This window comes from Primulina eburnea, chromosome 1, assembly GCF_022965805.1.
Source record: "Primulina eburnea isolate SZY01 chromosome 1, ASM2296580v1, whole genome shotgun sequence".
Classification (NCBI taxonomy): domain Eukaryota; kingdom Viridiplantae; phylum Streptophyta; class Magnoliopsida; order Lamiales; family Gesneriaceae; genus Primulina; species Primulina eburnea.
This window is the reverse complement of record NC_133101.1, coordinates 39,396,565-39,405,645: the sequence shown is the minus strand read 5'-3', so window position 1 is coordinate 39,405,645 and position 9,081 is coordinate 39,396,565. Positions and strand designations below refer to the sequence as shown.

General features: G+C 40.3%; 1 non-coding gene across 1 annotated transcript; it reads left to right on the top strand.

Moving 5' to 3' along the window:
• The first annotated feature begins 629 nt into the window (after nucleotides 1-629).
• On the top strand, nucleotides 630-735 carry LOC140814942 (small nucleolar RNA R71). The gene has a single exon (XR_012114216.1). It is a non-coding gene; the product is annotated as a small nucleolar RNA R71 (small nucleolar RNA).
• The last annotated feature ends 8,346 nt before the right edge of the window (nucleotides 736-9,081 follow it).

Below are 9,081 nucleotides of genomic sequence, written 5' to 3'. Positions count from 1 at the left end.
CATCTTAATTTTGAAGTCTAGTTTCAGTGGATGAAATAAACTTAGACATCATTTGCTCCAAGTTGGACTTTTCTTCTCTAGGAGGATCGGATCTGTACATTGGTTGTTTGCCATATTGTTGTCCTCCTTGCGGTCTAGTTTGACTGTTTTGACCGCCCCATGAGAAGTTAGGATGTTGCCTCCACCCAGGATTGTATGTGTTCGAATAAGGGTCATGCCTTGGGCGGTTTTGGACTCCTACTTGATGCACCGGTGCTCCTTCGGGCACATAGAATGGATTGTCATCTTGACAGTCTTTCACATAGTGCTCACCCCCACATTTCTCACAGAATACCTCTTGCAAACGCATAGCCGTGCCACCCATGTTCAAGCCATCCAGTTTCCTGTTTAACACATCAAGTTGTGCAGTAATAGCAGATAAATCAGTTACCTGGTGAATCCCTGCACTTTTCCGCTGATTGTTCCTGTCAGATTGAGGGTGATAACTGCTAGCAGCCATCTCCTCCAGTAGCTCATACCCTTCCTCAGCAGTTTTTCTCAATAGATTTCCACAAGCAGCAGCATCTATCATAGTACGATTAGGAGTGAGCAAGCCATAATAGAAGGTTTGAACGACTAACCCAAGTGGCAACTCGTGATGTGGGCATCTTCGTAATAGGTCTTTGAAACGCTCCCATGCCTCATATAGTGACTCTTGATCGAACTGAGCAAATGTTGTGATGTCTGCCCGCAGTTTCATGGTCTTCGATGGAGGAAAGTATTTGATGAGAAACGCCTTCGCCATGTCCTCCCATGTAGCTATCGAACCTACAGGTAAACAATTCAACCAAGCTTTAGCTTTATCACGCAAAGAGAAAGGAAATAAACGCAGTCTAACAGCATCATCAGAAACTCCATTAAATTTAAAAGTATCGCAAATCTCAAGAAAATCCGCGATGTGTGTGTTTGGATCGTCCACAGCAGTTCCTCCAAATTGGACGGTGTTCTGAATCATCTGGATAATGGCTGGTTTTATTTCGAATTGGTTTGCCCGCACAATCGGCCTCACAATGCTGGGGCGTGCACCATCCAAAGAAGGCTGGGCATACTCTAACATGGGTATGCGGCGTGGCATCTCAATTCGTCTCTCGTTTTGGCGCTCCGCCTCCTGCTCTGGCTCGTGCCTCTCCATCAGTTCCTTAAGTCTTTGCTGTTGTCTTCGCCTGCGGAAAGTCCTTTCAATTTCAGGGTCACACTCGGGCTCCAAGTCAAGTGACTTTGGCATGCACCGGAAGAGATATCTGAATTAAAATATGGAGTGTTAGTTCGGTAAAAATAAAATACACTAAAGAAAATAACTAAAAATATAATTGTAGATTAACAGTCCCCGGCAACGGCGCCAAAAACTTGATCGAGCAAAACTTGCACAGTAAAATCCCCAATAAAAATATGATTTTGTATGCTCAAAATAAATCGCAAGTGCACGATGTCAAGTAATGGTATAGTGTATATGAATACGAGTATCGTTCCACTGGAGACTGTATTTAACAATTATTATTTTAGTTATTAAAACTTTAGCGACGAAATTTGATTGTTTGTTTATAACTACTAAAATGCAAGAAAATTAAATAAACAAGTTCAACGATTAAATGATAAAATATGAATGCTAAACCAATGGATTAAATTTCAAATGATAAAAGAATTTGTTGGGACTTCTGGTTCACCTACCCCTTATTAATTAATTAATTCGTTCGATTGTGTTCTACGCTTCCGACAGGATTTCCTATTCAATTGAACACGCTCTCTCGAGCTATGCCAAACTAATTCACTCAATGAAGTAATTAAATGTCTTTAATCATTTATCAAGAATGAACCGCATTTCGATTGATGAAATCCCCTAGTTTTCGACCCTAAGGACTATGACTATCGGCACGTATCCAATTTCATATGTCTATGCAAATTGTAGATCCGCAGATTATACTACTCGATCCTATCACTAGTTATTCTCTCTAACTCACTCGTGATATAATTTTGTCGTAAGAGTTAGCTACGCTCAAACGACACAATAAAAATCGTAATACAATCAAGAGCAACGCACAACTCAAAATATAAATTAATCAACTAAAAGTTTGGGGTAGGATCCCCTTCAATCCCAACAAATATGAAAGTTAGCTACTAGAATTCATAATTAAAATAAGCAAAACAATGTTTAAACAAAGAAAAATAAACTAGAAATACTAGGCGTGACGAAATCTGCGAAGAACGATGCCCAGGAAACCGTCGAATCTTCAATCCAAGTGCAAAAGCTCTCCCCAAAAATCCTTTTTTGCTCTCCAAATCTGTCTGAATCATCTTCAAAAGTCGACCAATCCTTTTTTCCATAGCAACCCCCATCCAAAATAAGGTAAGAAATCGCGTCCAAAATTTTCCAAAAATAGGCGGCGCTCGGGCGGTAGAAAAGTACCGCTCGAGCGCCACACTCTCTGTAAGTTGCTGGACTTGTGCGGCATTCGCGCTCGGGCGGTAGAAATATACCGCTCGAGCGCCACACTCTCTGTCTTGGCCCTTTGTCTTCTCGCGCCCGGGCGGTATAAAAGTACCGCTCGAGCGCCAACTTTCTGTAACGATGGCTTCCGAAGACACCTTCTCGCGCTCGGGCGGTAGAAAATCACCGCCCGAGCGCCAACGTTCTGTCTTGTTTCCTCGGCTGGTCTTCTGTGGCGCCCGGGCGGTAAATTTCTACCGCTCGGGCGCCAAGTATTCTGTCCAACTTCTTGGATTCCACATTTTTCTCCGCTTTCCGACCATATTTCCTGCAGATTCACCACACACGAGTGAGACATGATAAAATGCCAATGATTACTCTAAAATGAACAAAATGTAGATGAAATGCATACATGCACAATGCAAACACAACTAAAACTATTGCAATTAACACGTAAAAACACCACCTATCATTAAGGACTGTCAAGATTGAAATTCCTTTTATGTGCCAGAAGGGGCACCTGTGAATCAAGTGGGAGTCAAAAACCATCCAAGGAATGACCCTTATTCGAACACATACATTCTTGGATGGAGGTAACATCCCAACTTCTCATGGGGTTGTCAAATCAGTCAGAGTCAACCACAAGGAGGATAACCATATGGGAAACAACAGATGTACAGATCTGATCCTCCTAGAGATTAGAAGTCCAATTTGGAGAAGATGATGTCTAAGTTCATCTCATCTACCGAGACTAGACTACAGAATCAGGATGCATCGATAAATGGGCTAGAGAATCATATTGGCAGTTAGCAAAGATGATAGCAAATAGAGAGCTTGGCACCTTTCCAAGTAACATAGAGACCAATCCAAAAGAGCAAGTGAAGGCCATCGAGTTAAAGAGTGGAAGGATCTTAGAGGATGGAAGGACAGAAAAAACTCAAGCACAAGATGAACAGAATGAGTCATCAAAAGGTAAGTTTTCCTACTCAACACCAGCAACCACTGCACGATCAAAAATTGTTATCCCTCCACCTTTTCCTGCAGTATTAAAAAAAGCAAAACTTGATGCACAATTCGGCAAGTTTCTTGAGGTATTCAAAAAATTACATATCAATATTCTTTTTTCCGATGCTTTGATGCAAATGCCTAGTTATGCTAAATTCTTGAAAGATATATTAGCTAATAAGAGGAAGTTGGAGGATCACATGATAATAAACTTGCCTGAGAATTGTTCTACATTGGTACAAAACAAGATCCCTCCAAAACTAAAAGATCCAGGGAGTTTTTCTATTCCTTGCATGATTGGTGATGTTGTTTTTCACCAGGCTATGTATGATCTTGGTGCAAGTATTAATCTTATGCATTTATCTGTATTTAGGAAGCTCGGATTAGGAGAACCTAAGCCAACAAGGATGTCCTTGCAACTAGCAGACAGATCTGTCAAATACCCGCGAAGAGTCATAGAGGACGTCTTGGTAAAGGTGGACAAATTCATATTTCCTGCGGATTTTGTAGTACTTGACATGGAGGAGGATGTGGAGATGCCCTTGATTTTGGGGAGACCATTCCTTGCAACTATCAAGGCCCTAATTGATGTGCAAGAAGGGAAGTTGAGATTGAGAGTGGGAGAAGAGGAGATCCCTTTCAATGTTTTTAATGCACTCAAGCACACACTGCATTATGATAGTTGTTATAGAATTGATGCTTTTGATGCTCTTGTGTCTAACTATGTGCAGGGTGCTATTAGAGATCTTTTGGAAGCCACTCTCACTACTGAACTGAGAGAATATGAATTGGACGAAGAGAAAGCCGAAATAGTGGCATACCTCAATGCCAACCAGCCATGGAAGAGTCCAATAAGGATGAGATTGGAGTACTTGGGAGATCGAAGAGACTTGATCCCTCAAAAGGCAAGCATAGAAGAGCCACCGATGATTGAGCTCAAACCATTGCCTCCACACCTAAAGTACGTATACCTAGGTGAGAACAAAACTTTACCTGTCATTATTTCTGTTGCTTTGAAAGATGTGATGGAGGACAAACAGTTGGAAGTTTTGAAAGCGCACAAGAGTGCTTTTGCGTGGAAGGTAGCGGATATCAAAGAGATCAATTCATCAGTCTGCATGCACAAGATCTTGATGGAAGATGAGTACTCACCTCTTGTGCAACCACAGAGAAGATTAAATCCAAAGATTCAAAAGGTAGTAAAAGTAGAGACTATCAAACTCCTTGATGCAGGTATTATCTATCCTATATATCTGATAGTGCATGGGCAAGTCCTGTTCAGCGTGTGCCAAAAAAAGGTGGGATTACTATGATCACAAATGAAAAAAATGAATTAATACCCACTAAGACAGTTACAAGATGGCGAGTGTGTATTCACTATAGGAATTTGAATGATGCCACACGTAAGGACCACTTTCCCCTGCCCTTTATTGATCAGATGTTGGAGAGACTAGCGGGCCATGAGTTTTACTGTTTTCTAGATGGGTATTCGGGGTATAATCAACTCAATATTACACCTGAGGTGTAGCGTACCGTAATTTTGCTACTCAAAATTTGCGGAAAAATTAAAAATTTTCTTAAATATAAAATAAACTTTCAAATTGATCAGATACAAAGTTTTCTACGGAAAATACTTGTTCAAAACATCATAAACCAAAACATAAAATCAGAGTATTTGAACATTTCATAAAAACTTCAAAACAAGGGCGGTCCTCGGGTTTAGCCTCCCGCTTAGTCCAAGCCAGCTCCTTTATCAAAACCCCCAGCCTCCTCATAAACATCGTCACCTGCATCGATCAAGTCTAGTGAGTCTAAAGACTCAACACGTATAAACTGGAAGTAACGAATAATACATAATAAAACCACATGCAACTTTAAAATAGGACATACATACTTGAAACTTGAACTTGCATATCAAAACTTGAACATACATATATACATACTTAGACGTTCCATCAACATAAACTTTTCTTAAAAACATGATTGCATACTTAAACTTACTTGAACATACATAACTTCATCATTTTACGTAGAGATATGTTTCAATGCAAGTGACCCATAACATAATCGCCTGATCAGACTAAACCACTGTACTGGGATAACATGGACGTATCCACTGCCACATACATGATATCCCCGTTCATAATTTGACGGGCGGATTGGTCCCCGTTCATAATTTAACGCTTTCCAATCCTGATCTAAACCCATTCATAATTTAACGGGCGGATTGGTCCCCGTTCAAAACTTATCTCTTTGCAGTCCTAAACATAATTTGGTCACAAGACATTTAGCATACCTCAAAAACTTAAAATGTTTTCTTGCACGTCAAACATACTTACTTGGCGTTGAGGGAATCGTTGGACTTCGATTGGGGCCGTTTCTGCACGTACTATCATGAATTCAAACGCTTAACTTGCATAACTTAGACTGTAAATATCATGCTTACTTACGAGCTCAGTCAATTCCTTAGGACGTTCTAAAATTCTCATGACTCGACCTTGTAAATCATTGTACTAAACCATGATGTCAAACCTCAAAGCTAACTATAAAATTTTTCCCAAAATATGAAGGACTCGGACCTCGTGCCTGGATCCGTGTATGGGTCTGTGTAGGTTCAAACACCGAAGACTCGAAAAGAAAGGAGGACACGGACCCTGTACTAGGGTCCGTGTAGGTGAGCAAAAGAAGTACTCGGGAAGAAAAAGGGACACGGACCCCGTGTCAGGTTCCGTCTAAGGGTCCGTGTGGGCTCGCTAAATCGACACCAAGAAGAAATAAAGGCACGGACCCCCCGTTCCAGGGTCCGTGTCGGGTCCGTGTACCTGCGCTAATTGGAACCCAACGAGAATTCAATACATGAGATGCTTATCTTTCTAGACTCGATTGTACGGACCATTAAATTACACCCCGAGACCCATCCTAGCATACCATAACATTGAACCAAACTGGTACAAACATCCCAAAGCAACGACGTCCACCCTACTACTCATACAAATAAAAAACATAGCAATTGACACCAAATCGTTTCATACAACTTCTAATGGATTTAAATGCCTATCGACACTAACTGATAGTCCAAATGCCAACCAAACATCATACTAAGCATACCTAAATGCAGCAACAATCACTCGTCGATCCCCAACAAAGCCTGCATCCATAAAACTTCAAGAATGTATCGATATCGTAATTTCCTGAAAACGCAGTTTGAGCAGTCCCACGAAAAACACCATAACTAACTCAATGTTTATCCAAATATTTCGAATTTACTATCAAATCGAAGGTATCGAAAAGTTCTACAATTTTCACATTGAAAGTTTTCTCAGAATCACGACCAAAAAATCGCAGTATTTAAAGAGACATCAAAAAGGAGTTTTCAGATCTAAAAATTATTTAAAAACTGATCCAAACTATTTTCTGCTCAAACGACGATCGTCACACATAAATTTTTACACATAAAATAACACAACACATAATATGATGAGATCGATGCAGAAATAACAGAATATACGTGCCTTTTGATAATAAACTTTACCGAAACGACGATACCGATGCGGGAACAGAGCGAGGCTTGATCCGGGACGAACGTGGCACTAAATTCTTGCAATAAAACACACGAAAATTTCTGTGAGATTTGAAGAGAAGGGGAAGGCTGCTAAATGCTATGGAACCCTAGGTTTCTCTCTTTTAAATTCTGAAAATAAAATGTGTATGTGTTTAGTGTGTTTTTACGTGAGTGTGTGTGTGAAATTGTGTGTGCGCGTGTGCTTTTAATAGCTAGGGAATAAATTAGGCTTAATGATAATTAGCCACTAATTAAAATTCCAACCTTCAATTAACCTTAACAAAATTCTTAATTAAAAAGCATCCACACTAATTTTATAAAATTCTCTAATTAGCACAATAAAACACCAAAAATGCTAACTTTAAAAGTTTTAAACTCTTAAATCACTAAATACATAATTAAGACTTTAAAATACTAACTACTTAATAAATTAGTTAAAATGCCCCAACCTCAACTTAAAATAAAATACCACATTTTAAATTGCCAAAATCGTCACCGGTCTTTTCCTCGATCCCGCCTCGAGTATTCGCCTGAAACATGAAACTTGAAAAACATTTTAACGTGCATCACTTAAACATTAAAATAATGCAATTTAAATAAATCATGCATCACTAAAATCATTTTAAGTTTAAATAAAATATTTAAAAATTAAAATAATGCATGGGTTATAACTGTACTGATTCTTGGGCACTACAGTTCCTCCCCCACTTATATAAATTCCGTCCTCGAAATTAAATCTTACCGAACAACTCCGGGTATCGGTTCCTCATATCTGTCTCAGTCTCCCAAGTGGCTTCCTCTACTGATTGATTCAACCACCGGACTTTGACTAACTTGGTAACTTTGTTCCGAAGTATCTGCTCCTGTCTGTCTAGGATTTGGACAGGTCTCTCCTCATAAGACAGGTTTGGAGCCAACTGCAACGGCTCATAGCTCAACACTGCGAAGGATTAGCTAGATACTTCGTCAGCATCGAGATGTGGAACACATTATGTACCCTGACCTAGATTCGACGGAAGGGCAACACGATAAGCTAGTGTCCCAACTCTGTCAAGGATCTAAAACGGTCCAATAAATCTCGGACTAAGCTTGCCTCTCTTCCCAAATCTCATAACACCTTTCATATGTGCTATCTTGACAAAAACGTGATCACCAACAGCAAACTCTAGATCTCTCCTTCTCTTATCAGCATAGCTCTTTTGGCGACTCTGGGCGCTCTTCATTCTGTCTCGAATTTTGACCACCACATCTGCAGTTTGTTGAACTATCTCCGGACCAAGTTCTGATCTTTCACCAACTTCATCCCATGAATTGGTGATCTGCACTTCCTTCCATATAACGCCTCATAGGGAGCAATACTTATAGATGATTGGAAACTGTTGTTGTAGATAAACTCCATTATAGGTAAATTCGATTCCCATGTTCCTTGGAAATCGATCATACAGGCTCGCAATAAATCCTCTAAAACCTGAATCACTAGCTCAGACTGCCATCTGTCTACGGGTGAAAAGATGTACTGAAAAGCAATTTCTTCCCCATGGCTGCATGTAAGCTCTTCCAAAACGATGTTGTAAACCTCGGGTCCCTGTCGGACACAATTGAAACTGGGATCCCATGCAACCGAACTATCTCCTTGATATAGAGCTCTGCATACAGCGTCACGAAGAAAGTCGTCTTCACCAGCAAGAAATGCGCTAACTTAGTGAGTCGATCCACTATAACCCAAATAGAATTGGATCCCCTGACTGACCTTGGCAAACGAATCACAAAGTCCATTGTAACATTCTCCCATTTGCACTCTAGGATGGGGAGTGGCTTAATCAATCCTACTGGCCTCTTATGCTCTGCCTTCAACTGCTGACAAGTGAGGCATTCAGACATAAATCTGCGAATGTCCCTCTTCATCCTTGGCCACCAATACAAAATCTGTTGGTCCTTGTACATCTTGGTACCTCCTGGGTGAATAGAATACAGAGATGCGTGTGCCTCTGTCAGAATATCCTCTCTGATCGAATCAACACTAGGCACCCACATTCTACCTCTGTATCTT